The sequence below is a fragment of the Cervus canadensis genome, chromosome 11, assembly GCF_019320065.1.
Source record: "Cervus canadensis isolate Bull #8, Minnesota chromosome 11, ASM1932006v1, whole genome shotgun sequence".
In the NCBI taxonomy this organism is placed as follows: domain Eukaryota; kingdom Metazoa; phylum Chordata; class Mammalia; order Artiodactyla; family Cervidae; genus Cervus; species Cervus canadensis.
The window spans coordinates 39922693-39948512 of record NC_057396.1 but is presented as its reverse complement, the minus strand read 5'-3'; the positions used below and the strand labels follow the sequence as shown (position 1 = coordinate 39948512).

Below are 25820 nucleotides of genomic sequence, written 5' to 3'. Positions count from 1 at the left end.
TTGACTACACCAAAGCCCTTGACTGTGTGGATCACAATAAACTGTGGAAAATTCTTCAGGAGATGGGAATACCAGACCACCTGACCTGCCTCTTGAGAAACCTATATGCAGGTCAGGAAGCAACAGTTAGAACTGGACATGGAACAACAGACTGGTTCCAAATAGGAAAAGGAGTACGTCAAAGCTGTATATTGTCACCCTGCTTATTTAACTTATAAGCAGAGTACATCATGAGAAACGCTAGGCTGAATTTTAGAAACCTGCATTCTGATTGATTATATAAAAATACATGCACATAACAACATTTTCTTCCTTTTCAGTTTTGAAATATTTTGTGAAGATTGATATAGCAAAACTTTAAGTCTTAAATCAGTCCCAGCATTTTGAGATCATTCTTTATTAATGAAAACTGTAAATAGAACAGCTTAAAACTGAAAAAGCGTCATGTTAATTGGTCCTGAAGACAAATTTGTTGAAAAGAACATCGGTATGCAGTGTTTCAAGGTCTTTCTTAAGAAGCCGTGGCCAAATTTGGATTCTAACCCAAGATGCCTAAAACTTATTAACATGGCCATTATGGAGGTTGAATGTGTAGTTGTCTCTTCATGGAATTAATAAATATTGTTTCACTAAAAAAAAAGAAAAAAAAAAAGAAACGCTAGGCTGGAAGAAGCACAAGCTGGAATTAAGATTGCCAGGAGAAATATCAATAACCACAGAGATGCAGATGACACCATCCTTATGGCAGAAAGTGAAGAGGAACTAAAAAGCCTCTTGATGAAAGTGAAAGAGGAGAGTGAAAAAGTTGACTTAAAGCTTAACATTCAGAAAACTAAGATCATGGCAAATGGTCCCATCACCTCATGGGAAATAGATGGGGAGACAGTGGAAACAGTCTCAGACTTTATTTTTTGGGGCTCCAAAATCACTGCAGATAGTGACTGCAGCCATGAAATTAAAAGACGCTTACTCCTTGGAAGGAAAGTTATGACCAACCTAGATAGCATGTTAAAAAGCAGAGATATTACTTTGCCAACAAAGGCCGTCTAGTCAAGGCTATGGTTTTTCCAGTGGTCATGTATGGATGTGAGAGTTGGACTGTGAAGAAAGCTGATCGCTGAAGAATTGATGCTTTTGAACTGTGGTGTTGAAGAAGACTCTTGAGAGTCCCTTGGACTGCAAGGAGATCCAACCAGTCCATCCTGAAGGAGATCAGTCCTGGGTGTTCTTTGGAAGGACTGATGTTGAAGCTGAAACTCCAATACTTTGGCCACCTCATGTGAAGAGTTGAGTCATTGGAAAAGACCCTGATGCTTGGAGGGATTGGGGGCAAGAGGAGAAGGGGATGACAGAGGATGAGATGGCTGGATGGCATCACCGGCTGGATGGCATCACCGATTTGAGTTTGGTAAACTCCGGGAGTTTGTGATGGACAGGGAGGCCTGGCGTGCTGCGATTCATGGGGTCGCAAAGAGTTAGACAGGACTGAGCGACTGAACTGAACTGAAAGTACACAGTTTAATGGCATCGAGTATATTTACACTGTTGTGCAACCATCACTATCATCCAATCTTTTCTCATCTTGCAAAACTGACACTCTGTACTCATTCAACAGTAATTATTCACTCTTCCACCCAGCCCCAGTTCCTGGCAATCACCATTCTACTTTCTGTTTCTATGGATTTGACTACTCCAATCAAGATTGCTGGGAGAACTATCAATAACAGATATGCTGATGACACCACCCTTATGGCAGAAAGCGAAGAAGAACTAAAGAGCCTCCTGATGAAAGTGAAAGAGGAGAGTGAAAAAGTTGGCTTAAAGCTTAACATTCAGAAAACTAAGATCTTGGCATCTGGTCCCATCACTTCATGGCAAATAGATGGGGAAACAATGGAAACAGTGGCAGACTTTATTTTGGGGGGCTCCAAAATCACTGCAAATGGTGACTGCAGCCATGAAATTAAAAGACGCTTACTCCTTGGAAGGAAAGATGACCAACCTAGACAGCATATTAAAAAGCAGAGACATTACTTTGTCAACAAACCTCCGTCTAGTCAAGGCTATGGTTTTTCCAGTGGTCACGTATGGATGTGAGAGTTGGACTATAAAGAAAGCTGATCGCTGAAAGAATTGATGCTTTTGAACTGTGGTGTTGAGAAGACTCTTGAGAGTCCCTTGGACTGCAAGGAGATCCAACCAGTCCATCCTAAAAGAAATCAGTCCTGAATATTCATTGGAAGGACTGATGCTGAAGCTGAAACTCCAATACTTTGGCCACCTGATGCGAAGAACTGACTCATTTGAAAAGACCCTGATGCTGGGAAAGATTGAAGGCAGGAGGAGAAGGGGACGACAGAGGGTGAGATGGTTGGATGGCATCACCAACTCGATGGACATGAGTTTGAATAAACTCCGGGAGTTTGTGATGGACAGGGAGGCCTGGCGTGTTGCAGTCCACAGGGTTGCAAAGAATCGGACATGGCTGAGTGACTGAAATGAACTGAACTGAAGTACCTCATATGAATAAAATCATACAGTATTAATATCTGTCTTATTTCATGTAGCACAAATTCTATGGCTGAATAGTATTCCATTGTATGTGTATACCACACTTTGCTTATCCATTCATCTGTCAATGAGCACTTGGGTTGCTTCTGCTTTGGGGTTATTTTAATAATATAGCTGTGAATGTGGGTGTACAAATATCTATTTGCGTGCCTGCTTTCAGTACTTTTGAGTAGATATTCGTTAAGTGGAATTGCTGGATCATATGATGTTTCTATTTTTAATTTTTTTAGGAACCACAATACTAATGACCATAGCAGCTAAACCATTTTACATTCCCACCAGCAATGCACAAGGATTCTAGTTTCTCCATATCCTCACCAAAAATCTGTTTTGTGTTGTTTTAAACAATAGCCATCATAATGAATGTGAAGCAGTAGCTCATTGAAGTTTTTTGAACTGGATTTTCTGCTTTTTACAGGCAAAAACTATTCGTCTTCAGTTCCAGATAGGCTTCCATTAGGAAACTTGGCTGGGTAGAAGGTGACCCTGTGAGTAAGATGGGAAAAAGACAGTTGGGTAGGGTTGAATCCTCTTGGGAGCCTAAGTAACAAATGATTGTTTTATTCACAAAGTTGGTGCTATCTTGGTCTAAATACCAGGACTCTGTTTCTTCAATGGCTCTGAAAACTTCACCAACATTCTCTTTTGCTTACAGAGGATTAAAAATTCTTCCAATAAATTTTTCCTTAAAAGTGGTAATATTTGGGACTTCTTTAATGGTCCAGTGGCTAAGACTCATACTCCCAAGCCTGGGGGCCTGGGATTGATCCCTGGTTGGGGAACTGGATCCCACATACTGATCCCACATACTGCAACTAAGACCTGGAACAGCCAAGTAAATAAATAATTTTTTTTAAGTGATAGTAGTTAACATTTAAGTTAATACTAAATGTCAGATACTAACTACTTCACCTGCATTAGTTCATTTAATCCTCATGGAAACTCTACAAAGTAGACATCATCATTATCCTTATTCCACAGATATAGAAACTGAAGTGAAGAGAAGTTCTGTAGTTTGGTAGGAGGTGGCAGAACAGGTCTTGGTGCCAGGATATCTGGCATCAGATCCTCCTTCCTAACCATTGCCCCATGTAGCCTGAATGTGCACCAGGTGTTGTGCTAGGTACTACGGGAGGTACAATGATGAATGAGAGGCAAGCCCTGCCCTCAAAAAGCTTACATCCAACAGACAAGAGACATAATGAGTATTCATCCCCAACACTTCTGTCAAAATCTAAACATGATCATTCTTTTTAAAAATAGTTATTTATTTATCTACATATTTATTTGGCTTTGCTGGGTCTTAGTTTTGGTGCTCAGGATCTTTGATCTTCATTGTGGTATGTGGGATTTTGTTTTGGCATGGGAATTCTTAGTTGTGGCATGCAGGATCTAGTTCCCCAACCGGGGATCAAACCCAGGGCCTCTGCATTGGGAGCACAGAGTCTTAGCCACTGAATCACCAGGGAAGTCCCTAAGATAATTCTTATTTAAAAACTTTTGATGCTCCCCTGCCTGCATTAGTTGTACCATAGACCAAACACGTGGGCAGAACCAGCTCATAATTTGCAGTTCTTGTTTTCTTTCACATTTCCTATAATTTGTGAGGGTCAATTAAGAAACCAAAAGTGGCTTCATGATTTGTGTACAATTCAAAATACATGTTTATATATTCATTGCTATATCTTTAATTACAAGGAAAATTAATTTTAAAATTGTCTTCCTTGTTAATAATTGGTTGAGCAGAAGCCTCATATGTAAAAATTGTTCTTTTTTATCTAATCGAATGAATTTTATATTTGATTTCTATTTCTAAGCTTGTGACCATTTGCCTCACAATGTTACAGTAGTTTTAAAAACCAGAGACTCTAAACTCCTCAAAGAATTCTAACTCTCTGCTATGTTTGACTGCCACGTGCATGTGTTTGCTTTTCCTTCATAATAATTTACTGACAAAGTTTACTGCCTGAGTGTTGGCAGTTCCTGTCCCAGTGCTCAGGCCAGAGTTAACACTTTTGCAGTCACCATAGGAACATGCTCTGGGGATGCACAGGGGCTCAGTAGTGCCCCATACAGAGACCCTGCTCTCTTCCTGCACTGCCACAGCTCAGCTGCCAGGATGGGTCTTGTATTAGGATATGAACTAGTTTTATTATTTTCGTAGTAGGGAAGCCACAGATACTATCTAAAGAAATGGATGATGAAGGATGTCATAAAAGGCAACTTATAAGAAGAAAATCCAAGATTTCTAAACATCAGAAGAGCTATGCACACAAAACTGGCTTCAGAAGAGAGAGAAATGATGGAAATCAATTTGTATGGGAGAAAAAGAGAAGTTGTCAAAGAGCTACCCTACCTCGTAAGAAAGTGTCAGGACCAACAAAATAATTTGACAGAAAAATTTCTAATGAAGAATTCCTGCTTTTAAAAAACAAATTATTCCAATGTTTTTTTTTATTGTTCCAGAGCATAGAAAAAGAGTTCAAATTCTTTCTATGAAGGAAGTATATCATTAATACCCAAGCTTCATAATATTGTACACAAAAAAGAAAACTATAGATCAATATTATTTATTACCACCAATAAAAAAACTCTATAAACAAAAAATTAGCAGTCAAAATTCAGCATCATAAATAAGTGGGATACATTTCAGGATGCAAGGGTGGTTTAATATTATGAGATCTATTTACATAATTAATCTTATAAGTAGATTTGAGCAGGAAGATCAGATGACCACCTTCATAGATTGTAAAGGGATTTTAAACAACAAACATCCTCAATTTAAAAAAAAAATCAATAACATACAAATAGATACTTCTTAAGCATGAGGGAAAAAATCTATCCCAATTCAAAAGCCAACATCAAACTTAATGGGAAATACTGGAAGCATTTCCAATGAACTCTGCAACAAGACAAAGATGATTATTTCAATTTACTACAGTTTACAGAATATAATGGTCAGATCACGTAGACAACAATAAATTAGAGGTATAAGAGTTGGAAGAGAGGAAATATGGCAGGTGATATCGTTGGATATCTGAAAAACTCAAGAAAATCAACTGAAAAACTACTAACAAGCAATAAAGGAATACAATAAACTAGTAGGGAACAAAATTAATGTGTAGAAATCAAGTTTTCTCAATATAAATGAGGCGATGGAAGAAAAGACTATTTACGATTGCAAAAACAAGAAAAATTAAATACCTGGAAATAAAGACAAGAAATACTCAAGTTCTATGTAAAGAAAAAATTTCAAAACACTACTAAACACTATCCAAAAGAAAACTTGAACAAGTAGAAATATTACATGCTCTTGGACAGGAATATGAAACATCATAAAAATGTCAGTTCTCCATAACTTAATTCAAAATTTTAATGTGATCTATTAGGCTTTAAAAAAATTAGATAAGTTGATTTTAAAGTTTATATAGAACAAGAAAGGAGCAAGAACAGTGATAAAAAGTATGAAAAGGAAGAGTCATGGTAGGGGAGGAAGATCAGCAGTACTAGTGCTGGTAAAAGATGTCCTCAAATCTCAGCAATCAGCACAGTGCAATGCTGGCCTATACAAAGGCAGACAGGCTAATGGAGGAGGACACAATATCCAGAAATCATACATAGACACAATGTAATAAAGCTGACATTCAAATCGTTGGAAAAAATATGGACCACTAAATAAATGGCATTGGGACAAATGGGTAGCCACTTAGACAAAATGAAGTTGAATCCATTCCTCATGCCTCACTGAGTTAACTTCAAAAGAATACAAAATTTAACTTTTGGGGAGTTCCTGGTGGCCTAGCGGTTAGGATTCTGGGCTTTCACTGCCATGGCCTGGGTTTGATCCCTGGTTGGGGAACTGAGATACTGCAAGACATGTGGCAAAAAAAAAAAAAAAAACAGTTAACTTTTAAAAAACCTCAACACTTTTAAAAGAAAAATGGGAAAATACCTTTCACCTTATAGTAAGGAAAATCTTTTTGTCACCCCAAATCCAGAAGCCATAAACAATTAATAAGATCGACCATACCAAAAAAAAAAAATACTCTAATGTTTAACATTATAAGTAAAGTTAAAGAATAAATAAGAAATTGGGAGAAATGTTTTCATATCAGATCACAAAAGAGTAATCTCTTTCGTATGTAAAGGGCCCCTAGGTGTCAATAAGTAAAGACCAGTTACTTACCAGACAATAGAAAAATGGTCAATTAAAAGAAATGTAAATAAATCTTAAACATATGACACAAAAAATCCGAAGTTTGACAACATTCTCATGGCAAGTCTAGGGAAACAGGCACTTTAAATATTAGTGATGAGGGTGTACACTGACATAAGTTCTACAAAAAGCAGTCTTAAAATATCTATTTAAATTAAATAAACATTTAATCAATCTGATTTCGGTATTGACCATCTAGTGATGTTTACAGCCTTATCTTGTGTTGTTCGAAGAGGGTGTTTGCTATGACCAGGGTATTCTCTTGGCAAAACTCTGTTAGCCTTTGACCTGCTTCATTCTGTACTGTATACCTTCTTCATTCTGTACCTGCCTCTTGAGAAATCTGTATGCAGGTCAGGAAGCAACAGTTAAAACTGGACATGGAACAACAAACTGGTTCCAAACAGGAAAAGGAGTACATCAAGGCTGTATATTGTCACCCTGCTTGTTTAACTTCTATGCAGAGTACATCATGAGAAATGCTGGGCTGGATGAAGCACAAGCTGGAATCAAGATTGCTGGGAGAAATATCAATACCCTCAGATATGCAGATGACACCACCCTTATAGCAGAAAGTGACGAAGAACTAAAGAGCTTCTTGATGCAAGTGAAAGAGGAGCATGAAAAAGTTGGCTTAAAACTCAACATTCAGAAAACTAAGATCTTGGCATCTGGTCCCATCACTTCATGGCAAATAGGTAGGGAAACAGTAGAAACAGTGGCTGACTTTATTTTGGGGGGCTCCAAAATCACTGCAGATGGTGACTGCAGCCATGAAATTAAAAGACGCTTACTCCTTAAAGAAAAGTTATGACCAACCTAGACAGCATCTTTTTAAGCAGAGACACTACTTTGCCAACAAAGGCCGTCTAGTCAAAGCTTTGGTTTTTCCAGTAGTCATGTATGGATGTGAGAGTTGGATTATAAAGAAAGCTGAGCACTGAAGAATTGATGCTTTTGAACTGTGGTGTTGGAGAAGACTCTTGAGAGTTCCTTGGACTGCAAGGAAATCCAACGAATTAGAATGGATCCAACGAATCCATCCTAAAGGAAATCAGTACTGAATATTCATTGGAAGGACTGATGCTGAAGCTGAAACTCCAATACTTTGGCCACCTGATGCGAAGAACTGACTCATTGGAAAAGACCCTGATGCTGAGAAAGATTGAAGGCAGGAGAAGGGGACCACAGAAGATGAGATGGCTGGATGGCATCACCGACTCAATGGACATGAGTTTGAGTAAATTTCGGGAGTTGGCGATGGATAGGGAGGCCTGGTGTGCTGCAGTCCATGGGGTCGCAAAGGGTCAGACATGACTGAGCGACTGAAGTGAACTGAAACAAAACATTTAATACATGTTAATTCTCACATGTATGAAATGACATTATATACAAAGCTATTCATCACAGCATTGTTTGTAGCAGCAAAAGATTAAAAGCAACTAAATGGCAAAAAATCCCAGGCAGAAATATAAAGTATATGACATACATAAAATAGAACATTAACATAGCTATAAAAAGGAAGGGGGAAACTCTATATATTTGCATATGAAAAGATCTCCAAGATAGTCTTTTAAATGAAAAACACAAAAACAAACTACAGAACAATGTATATATATTTTTACCTTTTCTGTGGGAAAACAGAAAGAAAAACAAAAATCTATATTTGTTTGTTCTTGTATATACATAAAGAATTTATAGAAAGATATATAAGAAATTAGGAAGATGGCTGGGTAGGTGGAGATAAAGGATGGAAGGGAAGTTTCAGGGACTGTCTTTATACTTTTTAGTTGTGAGCCATTTAACTATTAATATATTGCAATAGAAGGAGGAGGAGGAAGAGGACTGGAACAGAAGTAGTTTTTATTGTCATGACCACAAAAGTAACTTAAAATTGAATGAGATCTAGATCCCAGCCATTTTTGAAGATCATAGGACTTTTCAATGGGAGTCTTATTTGTAGTTCATTTTAAGCCAGAGTATACATGCATTTCTTATGCTGCCTGGAAAATGTGGACACCTGATTATAGTGAGTTATCATCCTGGACCAATTTAGGCTAGACAGGCAACAGATAACATCTTCTAAATTTTTGTGGCCACATTTTTAACTGTTGCCTAAAGCCTGTGGGAAGAGAATGGGCAACCAAAACACACACACACACATACATATACACACACACACGCTGGTCAGTCATTAAAATCGTCATATTAGATTACTGATATGAGAGATGCTATAATCCTTTTAAATTAGCTCATAGAGCCTATTAATGAGATAATAAGTTAAGATGTGACCTGTGATTCCTTTCAATTATCTATTTTGCAATTTTACTGCAGATAACTATCTCAGCCCTTTCATTTATTAAGAGGTTAACACAAGCCAGTTTGTCAATTATTTCTCATTTCTGAAATATTGTTCATGCCATTAAATTTTTTAAAAAGAGAAAAAGAAAGAAAATAGAGTTCATATATCTTATATAAAAAACTGGGCAGCGTATATAATAGAAGCAAAGACTTTACAGTTATGTAAATACACATGTAGAAAAAGTAGCCCCTGCTTCCATCCAGCTACGATGACACCAAAGGGAGGGTGACAAAGTTTCTACAGTGAACATACATTACTTTTGTAATTAGGAGAAGAACATTTAAAACTGTAAATGTATATATGCCAAGTGTGTGGACAACTCCAAGCATCTTGATCAGGTCCTGTTAACCTCTCGGATCCTCAGTTTCCCCATATGTAAACTGAAAGTAATTATACTTGCCTTGCAGGGTTACACCAAATCATGGATGTGAAAAGGTTTTTGAAGCACAGAGCACAAGTGCTGGCAGAATGGGCACATAGTACAAGCAATTCTCATCCCACCACACACCCATTGGACCCATGGAAGCTACACCTGGCTGGCGTTCTATTTCCTGACTTCCTCTATCAGGGCTCTTCTAGAGCTGTACCAAAGCACAGGTACTTGCCCCTGCTTGTTGGGAGAAACTTGGCTATTATTCCATACCCATAGCATGATTGTAATTAGGAAACCTGGAATTTAGGGAGATAGGGTGTTTCCCTTCTTATGTTAGTGAGAAGGTTTCATTGCAGGAAACTGAAGTAGCTCTGAAGGTATATAAGAAAAAACTAAGGACTTACAACATGTTTGGAAGCAGTGAATGGGGTGAGGTCTAGGCTGGCTCTTCAGGATCAGTACCCAGACCTAACCCGCCAGGGAAGTGACAACTGTGCAACTGTGACAGACTTTGAGAGCTCTCCAAATAGCTATGAATTCAGACACCTGAACCTGAACTCTGTCACTTTTTGTCTATGTACCTTTAACAAGTTAATTAAACTCTCAAGAATCAAGATGAGGAGGTTGCCATCACAGCAACTGCTTCTCAATACCTGGAAATTTGTTGTCAGGTTTATCTCCATAGACTTATTCATGACCAAAGCCAAACAAACAAAACCAGAAGCAGTTGGAAAATAGCCTCTGAGTCATCTCAATACCTGGAAATTTGTTGTCAGGTTTATCTCCATAGACTTATTCATGACCAAAGCCAAACAAACAAAACCAGAAGCAGTTGGAAAATAGCCTCTGAGTCACTCCTACTTTTCAATCTCATGTAAGTACATTTCACTGGCAAGACATAAGTCATATCCAGGATCCTAGCTGCAAGGGAGCCTAGAAAGGCTGTTTATGATGAGGTTTTTTTAGCTTGTCAGTTTATACAGTGCAGAAAGGCATTCTAGAAGGACTTGGAAATCAGTGCTGACTACCAAACAGACAAATTCATCACAGAGAGAGTTATTTAGTTCCTGCAAAATTGAGAACTAATTTCCCTGCCAATACCTGTTTGTGCTGCAGGGGCTCCAAGAGTATTCAAGGCTTAAACTCATTGGGAAATGTAGTGGATATTTTCTGTTGCCCTTCAAGCATCCATTACCCATGGTCTCTTCCTAACAATGCATGGACTTTCATTCATTCTTTTCATTCAGGTAACCACTTCTCCCCTAAGCCACCTGTGTGCTTTGGAAAAATGACCTCAACCCCATCTCCAGGAGTGTGCCTTCATTGTTTTTGACAAATTAGCACATTCCATCTTCTTGGCCATAGTCATCGGTACAAAGGCAAGTCTCTTAAATGGAGGTAACTTAAATCTCACATTCTCTCTTCACACATTCCCTCTTCATAGGATCCAAATGGTGAGAGCACAGTTTACAATTTATCTTTTTCAACTGTAGATTTCTTTGCTATTGCTAACTCTTCATCAATTCCTACATCCACTTCTTCATAGTCTTGCTCTGTGTCTTCTGTATACATGTATGTAATGTTATATTATTCAGCCTGAAGAAATAAGGAGATCCTGCCATTTATGGAAATGTTGGTGAACCTGGAGGATATTACACCAAGTGAAATAAACCAACTACTGCATAATCTCACTTATATGTGGAATCTAAAAAGGTTAAATACATAGAAGCAGAGAGTAGAATGGTGGTTACCAAGGGCAGAGATGTGGAAGAAATGGGGAGATGTTGGTCAAAGAGTACAAAGTTACAGTGATGTAGGATGAATAAGCCCAGAAATCTAGTGTACAATGTGATGACTATAGTTATATAGTACTGTATAATATACTGGAAATTTGCTTTTTTAAAAATAGATTTCAGGTGCTCTCACTACATACACAAAACTCAAACGTTTGCATTTATAAAAATTCACCATTAATAGAGTAAACCATAGAATGGAAGAAATTATTGCAATATATATTACCAACTAATAGTCATGTCCAGAATATATAAAGAATCACTACAAGTCAATAAGAAAAAGATAGATAAATCAAGAGAAACATAAGCAAGAAGCTTGAATGGGTACTTCATCCAAAAGGATATCCAAGTAACCAATACACTTATGAAAAAGCAATCAATATCAGTCATCATGAAAATGCAAAACTATTTTGCATGAGATAAACCACAGTGAGATACCACTGCACTCCTACCAGAATGGCTAGAAGTAGAAAGACTGATGACATCAAGTGTTGTGTCGGCTGCAGAGCATGCAGAGCATTCACACCCTGCTGTTGGCAGTAAAAATTGATACAACTGCTTTGGAAAAGAGCTTGACCCATACTGTGTATCAGCAATTCCTCTCCTACATGTATATACCCCGCAGAAATGTGTGCACACTTTCACCAAAATACTCCAAAAGAATGTTCATAGCGCCATTAATCATAGTAACCAAACACTGGTAATAGCACAAATGACCATCAGCAGTAAAATGGATAAATAACTTCATACTATAGGGTACAGTCATACTATTCAGTAGTTTAAATGAATGAACTTCGGCTACATGTTTTTTTAAAAAGGATAAAGTTAATTTTGAACAAAAGAAACCATACACCAAAGAGGAAACACTGTATGATTCCATTTGTTTTCAGTTAAGGAATAGGCCAGGAGTTCTCACCAGCATCAGCATCACCTGGTAACTTGTTAGAAATGAAAATTTTTAGACTCCAACATAGACTTACTGAATCAGAAACTCTGAAAGTGAGTGCCAGAAACCTGTTTTAACAAATCTTCCAGGTGATTCTGATGTAAGCTAAAGCTTGAAAACAACAAAATTGATTTATGGTGTTAGAAGTTAGGATCATGATTGTTTGGGGGAGGAGAGTGAGTGGTGATGAGATAAACGCATGAGAGAGTTGCAGGTAATAGTCATCATCTACTTCTTCCCTGGGTTGGAGCTATGCAAGTGTTTTCAGTTTCTGATGAGTCACTGAGCTAAATGCACACTTGTGATTTTTACACTTTGCTGTTTATGTGTCATGTTTTCTTTTAAAACTCTACTAGAAAAGTGCTAGATGATAAAACTGAGGAAATTTTCCAAAAATAAAAGCAAAAAACCAAAAGATGGAAAAATAAGTGAGTGGTAAGATGAAGTACAGAACATACAGTGTCTTAATCATAGACATTCCAGGAAAAATATAAAATGAAACAGAAAAAGGAGAAGACAATATCCAAGAAAAAGAATTTAAGAAAATTTCCTGGGAATGAAGCCCATGAATTTCCAAATAAATTGAAAGGGCCCCTCATGTGCCTACAATGGATGAAAGAAAATACACACACAGAGGCAAATTTTATCATCAGAAACAGAAAACAGTCTACAAGTTCTCAGAAAGGAAAAACAGGGCTCAGAAAAAGGTCAGACATCAGAGTAGTTTTGGACTTCTCAGCAGCAATGCTGGAAGCTAGAAGGCACGAGGCAATGCATTTAAAACTGGAAAAAAAAAAAAGGATTTCCAAGCTAGAAGTCTTTCCAAACTAGGAATCTGTAAGGAAAGAATGACAACATTTTCATATATTTAAAATCTCAAAAAAAAAAATGTAGCCCATTATTCTGCTTTCTGTGGATGTGACTAGAAGATATGCTCCACTAAAATAACAGAATAAACTAAGAAAGAAGAAGGCATGGAACACAGGAAAACAGAATATCCAACACAGGGGAGTACAGTGAACCAGAAACCTCTGTACAATGGGAGGCCCTGAAGCCCAGAGTGATGTTGAAACAAGAGCCCCGAATGACAGAAGCCCCAGGAGTAGGGGCTGGAGTGCAGTGCAGTGCAGCCTGGAGTAGGTTCAAGGGTCCAGGAGAGACTTCTTTGAGAAGATAGGAATGCATTGAAAATCTGGTGCAAATTAATGCATTGAGAGGAGATTCTGCCAACTGACCAAGGGTTAGGGGTTAAATGAGTGACTAATGCATGAAAATGAACACTGAAGGGACCATTCCTAAATTACCCTCTGACTCCAGAGCTCCCAGGGCATCCATCAAGGCTGTGATCAGCCTGCATGGCAGTCTGACTTATTTCTCCCCTAAAACCTCAGTTCTGTCTGCTCTCCCTCTATCCACAGGTGTTGATCCTCAAGGCATTCTTGTAATAAACATCCTACACCGAGATCCATCTCAGAGTTTTGTCTCTGGAAACACCAACCTGCAACACAAGGCAATCTAGAGAAAAGAAAATCTATGGGGGAAAGGACAATTCATCATATTTTACTACACCACATAGCCATCAACAGTGTTTATATAACCATAATAATGTAAACTCTACACATTGATCTAGTCAAAACTACTGTATCATTTTATCAGGAGGACATAGGGAGATGTCTCCTGGGAATATAGGAGGAATGTGAGATAAGTCCTCAATTTCCATATCAAGAAGTGAAGAAATCATACCTAAGATGAAAAATCAACAAATAGCAATTCGAGGCTGTTGTTTAGAGGTGCAGAAGTAAATACCAAAATAAATAGGTTAATAGGATGGACATGAAAGTGGTTGCTTCTGCTCCTGGGCAAAGAGGGAGAATGTGTAAGGGATTGCTATCTTTCATAGCAAGATTTATAGAATTATTTGACTCTTCAAACTATGAGCATTTCTAACTTTCATAAAAATACAACTAAAATCAAAACATTAAGGCTTGATTGTCAACTCTAGCATTTTCATACAAGATATCACCCAGCCCCTAGAAAAGATACAAGATGAATATTTATTGAAACAGAAGAATGTTCATAATACTGTGTTAAGAGGAAAAAAGCAGACTTCAAAATGATGTGCACATTAAATCGACTTTTAAAATTAGATTCATAACTGCAAGGAGATCAAATCGGTCAATCCTAAATCAACATTGAATATTCATTGGAAGGAATGATGCTGAAGCTGAGGCTCCAATACTTTGGCCACCTGATGCAAAGAGCTGACTCATTGGAAAAGACCCTGATGCTGGGAAAGATTGAAGGCAGGAGGAGAAGGGAACAAGAGAGGATAAGATGGTTGGATGGCATCACCATTTCAATGGACATGAGTTTGAGCAAGCTCCAAGAGAAGTGAAGGACAGCAAAGCCTTGAGTGCTGTAGTCTATGAGGTTGCAAAGAAATCAGATGAGACTGAGCAACTGAACAACAGAACTACATGTGTGCATACAAAAAAGTCTGAAATATATATGCCAAAATGTTTGGAATTATTCTCTTTACCTGGTGTAGAGGGATTTTTATTTTCTTCCACTTGTTTATCTTGTTTATCTCTGCATCCTGCAGTCTTCCAGCCTCACAGGATCATCCTTTCTTTTAACATTTAAATAAAAATGGCTGAAACCATCATCCTCTATACTAAGGAAAGTATATAGCAAATGTATGTAAGCAAGTATACATATGTGCAAATACCAATGCTGTCCTCCACACTGATGTGAATTTCCAGATGCCTAGTTCTCCTGTTTGGGGTTCCCTGGTGGTTTAGTGGTAAAGAATCTGCCTTCCAATGCAGAAGACGTGGGTTCAATCCCTGGGTCAAGATCCCCTGGAAAAAGAAATGGCAACCCCCTCCAGTATTCTTGCTTGAAAAATCCCATGGACAGAGGAGCCTGGTGGGGTACAGTTCATGGAGTTGGAAAAGAGTCAGACACAACTGAGCAACTAAACAATCACAAGTTTTCCTGTTTCCTCCCATTTCCTCTTCCTGCCAGTCTCAACTTCCTTGGCATCTCACTTTCCACAGCTGTTCCTTTCTCTGTCCATAATTAACACAAATATGAAACAATGTCCCTTCTCCTTGATTTCTCTGAAGAATATCTCGCACGAGGCACTGCTGAGGGGCTACCGCTCTGCATGGTGTGGTAGACAAAATCAGCAGGAGTGTCTGTGTTCTAGTGTGTCTAGGCTGATTCTGCTTCTGGGGGGTTCTCACTGGACAGTCTTCTTCTCTGACCCCTGCCTCTCACAGTGGCTGGGTCCCTCTCTGGATACCCTCACTTCTGCCCCAGGGTCCTACTTTGTGTCCTTACCTTTCACCGAGCCACTAAATTCTTCAAGTCCTTTGTTTCCCTATACAGACTATGAGGCCTCCCTTGTGGAATGTGCTTTTTCCAGCAGGAATATCCTGACCTTTTATATCCTAAAGACCATCAAGAACCCTTTAAAAAGTCCCTTCCTCCAGGCTGAATTAGCAGCCAGAACCAGCTCTTCTGCTTGTCTTTCCATTACATGTGTAATGGCTGTGCATTTTCTATAATGACTCTATTGCTTTTGTAATCATATTTTCAGGAGAAGCACCATGGAAGTTAGGAGTTCAGGCCATGAGCAAGTGGAAATGTCAAGCTCTTGCACCCTAGCAACTACTCACAAACTCCTGCTCTGTGCTAGGCTGAGGAGATGCTCATTAGGGCAGTGTGGGACTTGGAGGCCATGGCAGGCCCAGAGTTCCATGGGGCTGCTAAATCCAGTTTGGGCAGGTCAGCAACAGGATTCCAAGGAGACCCATGGCCACTGTAGTCAAGGTCACCTTGCCCCAGCCGACTACGATGCCTGCCTCTTTTCTCTCTATTGATATCATCAGCCAAGTCCTGGCACAGGTACAGAGCCCTTCCCCTGCAAGTTTTCCACCCCCACTCTCTCAGAAGCCCTGCTGCTTATCAGCTGTGTGGCAAGTTAGTCCATCTCTGCCTCAGTTTCCTCATCTATGAAATGGGGTTAATATTTATAAGAATCAAATGAGTAATACTTGTAAAATGGTTGGAATGGTGCTTGACTCAGAGAGTGTTAGCGATCATCACCATCATCATTCTTGTCACCATGTCTATGGACTCTGCCCTCAATGAAGACATCATCTGGGCGGGTGTGGGAGGCTGCCCCGGGAGAGTCTGGTTGTGATTTATCTCTGTTATCATAGCCAGCACAGGCACCAGATGGGATTTATGCTCAATGCCTATTTGACCAAAACTTTGGAGAGAAGAAACAGCCCAGCTGAGAAACCACACATGAGCATTACCTTCCCTGAAGCCCATTTTGAGTTCACTTTTGTATGTGGTGCTAGGTAGAGGATCCAACTTTATTCTGAATGTGGCTATCCAGTTATCCCAGCACATTTGTTGAAAAAGACTGTTCTTTCCCCTTTGAATTATTTTGGCAGCCATGTCAAAACTTAATTGACTATAAATGTGAGAATTTATTTCTGAATTCAATTCTATTCCACTGATCTATATACATCTATCCTTACGCCAGTATCACAGTCTTGATTACTGTAGCTTTGTAATAAGTTTTGAAATCAGGAAGTGTGAATCCTCCAACTTTGTTCTTTTTCAAGCTTGTTTTGGCTATTCTAGGTCTCTTGAATTTCCACATGAATTTTCAGTTAGGATCAGTTTATCAATTTCTGTGAAGTCAGATGGAATTTTGGTAGGAACTGCATTCAACTGTGGAGCTTCCTAGGCGGTGTTAGTAGTAAAGAACCCACCTGCCAGTGCAGCAGACATAAGAGATGCGGGTTCAACCCCTGCGTCAGAAGATCCCCTGGAGGAGGACAGGGCAAGGCAACCCACTCCAGTATTCTTGCCTGGAGAATCCCATGGACAGAGGAGCCTGGTGGGCTACAGTCCATAGGGTCGCACAGAGTCAGACATGACTAAAGCGACTTAGCAGGTATGCACACATTCAACTATAGATCAGTTTAGGGAATATTGCCATCTTACCAATATTAAGTCTTCTGATCCATGAACATAGTCTATGTATTTCCATCTTCTTTAGTTTCCTTCAGTGATGTCTGGTATTTTGCAGAATATACATCTTTTATTAAAGAATCTTAAGTATTTTATTCTTTTTGATACTGTTATAAATTGTTTTAATAATTTGCTTTCATTTTTTTTATTGCTCCTGTAGAGAAACACAATTCATTTTTATATTGATCTTGTATCCTGAAATCTTGCTAAGCTCATTTATTAGTTTTCATAGTTTTCAGTAGACTCCTTAGAATTTTCTGTATACAAGATCATGTCATCTGCAAATAGACAGTTTTTAATTCCAATTTCTGATATGAATGCTTTCTATTGCATTTTCTTTCTTAATTGCTATGGACTTGTTTTCAAAAGGCATATATTTGCTAGATCCTTTCCTCTTTAGCACACAGCAATAACACAAGGCTAAATTGCTCATTTTATGTATGAGAAACAGGAAGGCACACTATCTGGGTATGTGGAACCCACAGTATTCTAATACTAAAATCTAGCTTCTTCAGCTTCCCAAATTAAAGTTTGCCTTTGGGGTTCAGCAACCTTATTCAAAGTAAAGCATTATCCATGAGCATTGCCCACAATTGTGAATTCAGTACATTGAATCTGTTGCAAATAAAACCAGGCACCAATTTTAATTCAATTTTATGATTACTTTTTCCTACAAAGGTATATAAACCCAGGTGTTCTCATGATACTAGAGGGTTAAGCTTAGCAAATCACACAGCTTGCTGAGCAACAACAGTGGGCTGAGGTCACAGAATTCCAGCTCTTGCCAGAGGTGCCTCCAAATGCCAAAACTGAAGTAATGAAGCACAACCACAAAACCAGGAAGCTTTTACAGAATCTTACACAATCGAGGCTAAAGGTTTCTTTACTGGAAAGCTTGAACCTACTGTGTTGTGTTCTGTTTGGTTCTTGGGTGTAACTAACATTTTCGAAAAGTAAAGCATCATAATTCAAAGAACTGCCTGGCTCATGGCTGCCTTTAGAGGTAGGGGTGGTATTGCCTGTCCCCTGAGGCCAGAACTTACTAAGGCAGAGCAGGAGATCAGGAATCAAGAGTTTGAACCAAGATAGAAAATAACAGTTTGGTCCAGGGATGCCCTTGGACTAGCTCTGGGGCCAGCATTCAAGCTATCAAAACCAGGTTCTTAGCAATTAATCCTGCAGTTCAAGATTACTGGAACTGTCCAGCTTGTGCAGCTCAAGTTAAAGGTCAGACCCTATAATAAGCCTCTTTCGGAAGTTGCGATCACTGAGATCCAAATCTAAACAGAAGTGTTAAGGGACTGCCCCACCCCAGAGGAAAGAGCAGAGTCAAGGAAAGGGCAAGAAGGAACCTCAAGCTCAAAGATTCTGTTGTGCTAAGGCAGTCCCACCTCCTACAGAGTTATTACCAGTAAAGAAAGCTCAAAACAGATCAAGGTGTCCCACAGGTGAATGAAGCACAGATGTACTCACCGTTACTCCACACATTTTAGCTTGGCTAACAGCACAAGTCTGGGTGTAGACGATGCACCCCCAACACCTAGGAAGCAACCTTGATAACTCCTTACCTGTCAGTGCCCAGGTCCTGTCAGTCTTGCCTCTTGAGGCAACTGTAAAATCCTTTCCTTTCCCTCTATCTACCACCATTAGTTCAAGCTGCTCTCATCTCTCTTATCTCCCCTTTGGCCAGTAGCTGGAAGGTTTACACCACTTCCTCAAAATGCAAATCTGAATGCATCATCCACCTCCAGGAAACCCTTGCGTGACCTCTCAGAGCTCCAATCAGTTCAGTTCATTCAGTATCTCAGTCGTGTCCGACTCTTTGTGACCCCATGGACTGCAGCACGCCAGGCTTCTCTGTCCATCACCAACTCCCAGAGCTTGCTCAAACTCATGTCCATCGAGTCAGTGATGCCATCCAACCATCTCATCCTCTGTTGTCCCCTTCTCCTCCCGCCTTCAATTTTTCCCAGCATCAGGGTCTTCTCCAATGAGTCCGTTCTTCGCATCAGGTGGCCAAAGTATTGGCGCCTCAGCTTCAGCATCAGTCCTTCCGATGAATATTCAGGACTGATCTCCTTTAGGATTGACTGGGTTTGATCTCTTTACAGTCCAAGGGACTCTGAGTCTTCTCCAACACCACAGTTCAAAAGCATCAATTCTTTCCAATGGTAAAGACAAAACTCCCTCAAGGTGGTCTCGATGGCCCCGCACAGCTGGGCTCCAGCAGTCACTCAGCCTCATTCCCACCACGTTCCCCACCAGCCTTTGCTTCAACTGAGCTAACCTCCTTTTGGGTCCTGTGTGCTCCATGCTCCTTCCCACCACAGAAGACACTTGGCAGAAGGTTGCTCCTTCTCCCTAGAAGTTTCTCTCTCCTCCTTCCCCATCTGCCTAGTTAACTTTGACCTTCAACCTCAGGGAAGTCCTCCTGACCCCTCATGTAGGCTCTTATAGCACTGGGTATCTTCAAGGAAATTATCAGAGTTGCAACTTGACATTCATGCGATTTTTAAAAATTAGTATCTAACTCTTCATTAGATTGCAAACTGCCTAAAGGCAAGAACCATATGTACTATTAAATCTTTTTATTATGGGAAGTTTCAAACATACAGAAGTAGAGAAAGCCATTGGTATAATGAACCTCCATGTTCCTCACTCAGCTTCAACAATTAGAAATTCATGGCAGCCTTATTTTCCCTATATTCTCACCCACTCCCCTAACCTTGGATGATTTTGAAGAAATGTATTTCACTATATAGTATCTGCTCACAATTTCTTCCTAAGTGCCTCAAACAGTGGCTGACACATTTAATAAATATTTGTTGGAAAAGTGAGTTAAAATACTCTTGGGTGTTTTAACAGACAGGCTAGAAGACTGGACTATGCTGACCTACTAGACCACCTGTGAACAAGACCTTTCAGTGGTCAGAGTGGCAGCAGGCCCATATGGAACTACAGGAATTCTGATCAGCAGAGAAGATGCCAAGATGGTGTCTAAAATTTTAAGTCGGATTCAAACCATGAAAGGTATGACCTGAGTCAGAGTGCTTGTTTCCTCCAAGATGGGTGTTACAGTCACAACGAAAGGAAAGCTACCCAAGGCCCCTCACATTAGAAGTGCACACCATGCACCTGAGACCACTACCTAGGGCAACCAACACCAAGATGTATTTTAGTAAAATACTCAACTTTAAAGAAAAAGGAAAAAATCTTTTGAGCATTTAGGGGAAAAAAGAAAAAAAGATCCAGCAGACTCTATATTGTTGGAAGTGGCAGTGATGGGGAAAGATGCAATCTAGAGCTCATTGCAAAACCCAGCAAAAAAATCATAAAGTTGGCCCCTGCGAGTTTGGAGCAAAGTCATGTCATCTACAGCAGAGAATTACATACCTTTTGAGAAGCAGCTCCTGGCATGTGACTGGGCCCTGGTTTAGATGAAATGCTTATCCATGAGCAACAAGTGAAAAATACGGCAAGAACTTCCTGTAATAAACTGGGTTCCATCAAGCTGGCCAAGACAAAGTCAAGTGCAGCCAGCAGTAGTTTATTGTAAGATGGAAATGGTAACCTCATTTGGTTTGCAGATGGGTCAGCTCGGTATATGGGTAGAAGTCAAAAAGGACAGGGGCTGTGTAACAGTCACATCCAGGAGTTGCCTTGAAAGACAGTGGGCCCTGAAAAATCTAAAAAAAAAAAAAAAGAAAGACAGTGGGCAGCAAGGGAAAATCTTCCCAAAGCTGCAAATAGTAAAGATCAAGCAGACTCTATAGTCTTCCCAATCAGCTGCCCTGGTAATGGAAGGAGAAGTGTATACAGGCGGCTAGATACACATTCTTCGGCAGTGGTCAATAGTATAGCAGGCTTGTCAAGGGACTGGAAGGGTCTGGAAGACTGGGGAGAAGAAGGTTTGGGGTAGACATGTGACTGGACATTTAGAAGGAGGCAGGCAGTATGAAGATTTTGGTGTCATTTCATCACCTCTCACCAGAGAGCATCCATCACAGAAGCGGACTGAACTAAGCAGATTAAATGACTCAGCCACTTTGTCACTGGCTATCCTAGAACTGGCACAATAAGCAGATGAATGGAGTTGTCTATCACAAGATAGACGTAGAGGCTATGCATAGGCCCACCAGCATGGATGCCCAAGTACCAAAGCTCATCTAGCTGCTGCTGCCTTCTGCCAGTGAAAAAAACCAATGCTGAGCCCCAGATATGGCATTATTCCTTGAGGAGACCAACAAATCCCGTGGTGGGAAATCAACTATCTCAGGTTCCTTCCATCCAGGGAGAGTCAGCAGTTCATCCTTGCAGGGATAGAGATTTACTCTTGAAATAAGTTTGTCTTTCCTGCCCAGAGCCAGTCAGCACCAGTATCCAGAAGCTTAGAGAGTACCTGATCCCCAGATATGGAATTCCATCGCATCCAACCAGCACACCAGTTCACAGGGAAGGAAGCTAGGAAGTGGGCCCATGACATTAGGATCTACTGGTGATTGATAGATACACATTCATAGTTGTCTCTTTTTTTTTTTTTTTGCTTGTGCCATCCAGAAGATACCAGCCCCAAAGAGCCCTGGAATAGCCTTCTGAAGGCATCTGAGGCAATAATCTGCAAGAATGGTATGTCATCCTTCAGGATCCAGCATATGCATTAAATCAGAGACGTTCAACTGCTCCTCTGTCCCTGTGGAAGAATATCTGGTTCCAGGAACCAAAGGGCATAAGAAGAAGTGGCCACACTTACCCTCACTTCCAAGAGTCCACCAAGGGCCACTGTGCTTCCTGTTTCTGTGGTTCTGAGCTCTGGGCGGTTGGAAGCACTGTTCTCCAAAGGGAGCACATGCTTTCCAGGGGACAGAGAACTACATTCTACAGGTCCCAGTCCATGGAACTACAGGTTCCAGCTGCCACCAGGGCACTTTGCATTCCACGTGTCTGAGGACCCGTAGACAAGAAAGGAGTCACCATCTTGGTGGAGATAACTGAGGCTGAACAGCAGGGCACGGCAGGACAGCCTTTATACATAGGGGCAAAGCACATGTGAAACCCAGGGCTTCTTAGAGAAATAGCTGATTCCAAGTTTAGGATAGAAAACATACAAGAGGAACTTAGGAAATGCCAGAAAGCAGCCACAAGAGTCAAGGCAAACAACTCAGGAGCCAACTTGAAGGGACTCCCAACAGCAAAGATGAGACAATAAAGACAGTTAATTGTCACGAAATGAAACCCATCAGGTAGATTTTAATTTCTAAGTTCATAAAAATTGTTTTAAACAGCCACCTTCAGAGGATAGCAGGGAACCAGTCCAGCTCATTATCTTAAAAGTTGAGTAAATAAAAGGAAAGAATTAAATATGTACCCTACCTTTCCTGTACAAACTCTATTCGGAAATCAAATAGATAAGAGGATAGCATATCCTTATAAAATATTCCCTGTAATAAATGAAAACAAAATGATAGCTTAGAATATATCCATATTGCAACCTCCAGTGTGTTGGTTACCAGATGTAGGTGTTGAACATCAGTGGCTGCCAACACCAACAGAAGTGCCCATCAGACACGATGTACCACCTGGTAAATGAGCACACACTGCCTAGAGTCTCATCAGTTCAGTTCAGTCGCTCAGTCATGTCCGACTCTTTGCGACCCCATGAACCACAGCACACCAGGCCTCCCTGTCCATCACCAACTCCCGGAGTTTACCCAAACTCAGGTCCATTGAGTCGGTGATGCCATCCAACCATCTCATTCTCTGTCGTCCCCTTCTCCTCTTGCCCTCAATCTTTCCCAGCATTAGGGTCTTTTTCAAATGAGTCAGCTCTTTGCATCAGGTGGCCAAAGTATTGGAGTTTCAGCTTCAGCATCAGTCCTTCCAATGAACACCCAGGACTGATCTCCTTCAGGATGGACCGGTTGGATCTCCTTGCAGTCCAAGGGACTCTCAAGGGTCTTCTCCAACACCACAGATCAAAAGCATCAATTCTTCAGCATTCAGCTTTCTTTATAGTCCAACTCTCACATCCATACATGACTACTGGAAAAACCATAGCCTTGACTAGACGGAGGTTTGTTGACAAAGTAATGTCTCTGCTTTTTAATATGCTGTCTAGGTTGGTCATAACTTACCTTCCAAGGAGTAAGCGTCTTTTAATTTCATGGCTGTAATCACCATCTGCAGTGATTTTGGAGCCCCAAAACATAAAGTCTACCACTGTTTCCACTGTTTCCCCGTCTATTTGCCATGAAGTGACGGGACCAAATGCCATGATCTTAGTTTTCTAAATGTTGAGCTTTAAGTCAACTTTTTCTACTCTCTTCTTTCACTTTCATCAGGAGGCTCTTTAGTTCTTCTTTACTTTCTGCCATAGGGTGGTGTCATCTGCATATCTGATGTTATTGATATTTCTCCTGGCAATCTTTACTTCAGCTTGTGCTTCTTCCAGTCTAGCATTTCTCCCGATGTACTCTGCATATAAGTTAAATAAGCAGGGTGACAACATACAGCCTTGACGTACTCCTTTTCCTATTTGGAACCAGTCTGTTGTTCCATGTCCAGTTCTAACTGTTGCTTCCTGATCTGCATACAGGTTTCTCAAGAGGGATCCAACCTGAGGTGAATCAGGTCTCTGTCTCTAGCTGCTGATTTGCAGGAAATGCAGAGAATAAAAGAGCAAACTGAACTGCACCCTCAGCGTAAAACTAGCAAAACCCAGGCTGTGGAAAAACTACAGGTCAAACAGCCCAGGTTCCTCAACAGATAAACTGTAAGGAAAAGACAGGGATAGAGGAGACTCTTCAGATTAAAAGAGCTGCATCAAGTTAAAAAACAAAAACAAACAAATAGTAAAACTAGGGAGTTCCCTGGTGGTCTAGTGGTTAGGACCCGGCGATTTCACTGCCAGGGGCCCAGGTTTAATCCCTAGTTGGGGAATTAAGATCCCAAAAGCCGAGAGGTGAGGCCAAAAATATAAATAAATAAAGTGGGTTTGTTTTTTAAAAATAGTAAAATTACCCTATAGAGTATAGGGATGCACACGTGGGTGATAAAACAATGAAAGAAACTCACGGAAGTGGTTTCGGTGAAGGTCAAGAGGTTGGAAGGAGGGGAGTGGGGAACCTGGGGATGTGGATAAAGCTCTATTCCTGGCCTGGTGGTGGTTACAAGGGTGCTTGCTTTCTAACAATTCACTGAGTTCATCTGCTTGTTTATTGACCAGTCCCTGAAATCTCAGAGTCTGGGAAGCACTGATTTAGCACAGGTGCAGAAGCCAAAGCAGGAAGGGCTGCTTGCCGAGCAAACAATGCATTTGACCTCCCCAGAGCTGCTGGAGAGGCAGTTGACTTGAGTGTCTTTGAAACATTGAGCTACCAAGCATGTCTGTTCTTTTCTACCATGTCATTCGAAAAAGGATTTGCAGCAGATTATAAAACAAAACACAGTAGAAAGTGAGACACTCACAGCACAATCAGCTGTTAGAGAAGGGGCAGAGAGATGTATATTTCCAGGAGAGCCCTGAGTTGTAAAAGGTGATTCACACTCACCTTCTCGGCAGCATCTGCTAGAAAGGGCATTGTTTCTCCACTGCTTTTGGCTGATTGAGGCCACCAGAATCTCCACTGAAGCATATACCAAGAGCAGGGTGCCGTGCACCCACCACACACAGCCAAGACCCACTGGACCGTTTCGCAAGTCAGACACGTCACCACATCCAGGAAGGTCATTTATCTTCAACTGACTTGAGCACTGGCTCAGGTAATTAGCACCCACAAGCTGGAAGGAGACAGAGGAGAGATACTCCCAGTTTACCTATACGATACTGCCCCCTCTTGCTGCTCTGAGATGTGGTCCTGTCATGGGTGAGTCTGCCCTGAGTTAGACTATACACGTGGTCATGAGCACATACTGCAGGTGACCTGTTCAGACTGCACACTGCACTGGGGACATGCAGTTGTCATGTCTTAGCCCAGTAGTTGTGCTCTGACCCCAGGTTTCCATTCCACACATCAGACAAGGAGGGTTTGGAGCAGCAGCAACATTCTTCACAGGTGTACATGTGCACAAGGAGGGCCGTGTACAGGTGGCATGGCTTTGGTTTTTGGTGTCAGCAGCATGCGTTCGTTCATTCATTCAGTCCACATCTACTGAGCACCAGCAACGTTCAAGGCCCTGGGACACCTGTCGACCTTTTGTCTCCCATTTTGTGGGCCCACACATCTGCTCTCCTCCCTGTCTGACTCGACTCTAGTACTTCCCCAAGCATCCTAGTCGGGAGGGCACATTCACATCGCCACACCTTTGCCCATGCAGTTCGCTCTACATGCAATCTCCACTCATCTGAAAATCCTCCATCCTAAGCAGATATGGTCACAGTGAGCAGTATCTCTCCTGATGTCACCAGTTCAGTTCAGTTCAGTCGCTCAGTCGTGTCCGACTCTTTGCTCCCCCCAAAATACTTGCCTCTGAGCTCTCTGAGGACAGGGGGTCTGGGTCATAGGAAC

The 25820-nt window shown here is 40.7% G+C and overlaps 1 long non-coding RNA gene across 1 annotated transcript; it reads right to left on the bottom strand.

The window, feature by feature from the left end:
- Positions 1-497: 497 nt before the first annotated feature.
- LOC122450583 lies at positions 498-25151 on the bottom strand. The gene is made up of 2 exons (XR_006272134.1): positions 24864-25151; positions 498-629 (listed from the first exon to the last, which is right to left on the bottom strand). It is a non-coding gene; the product is annotated as an uncharacterized LOC122450583 (long non-coding RNA).
- Positions 25152-25820: the final 669 nt, after the last annotated feature.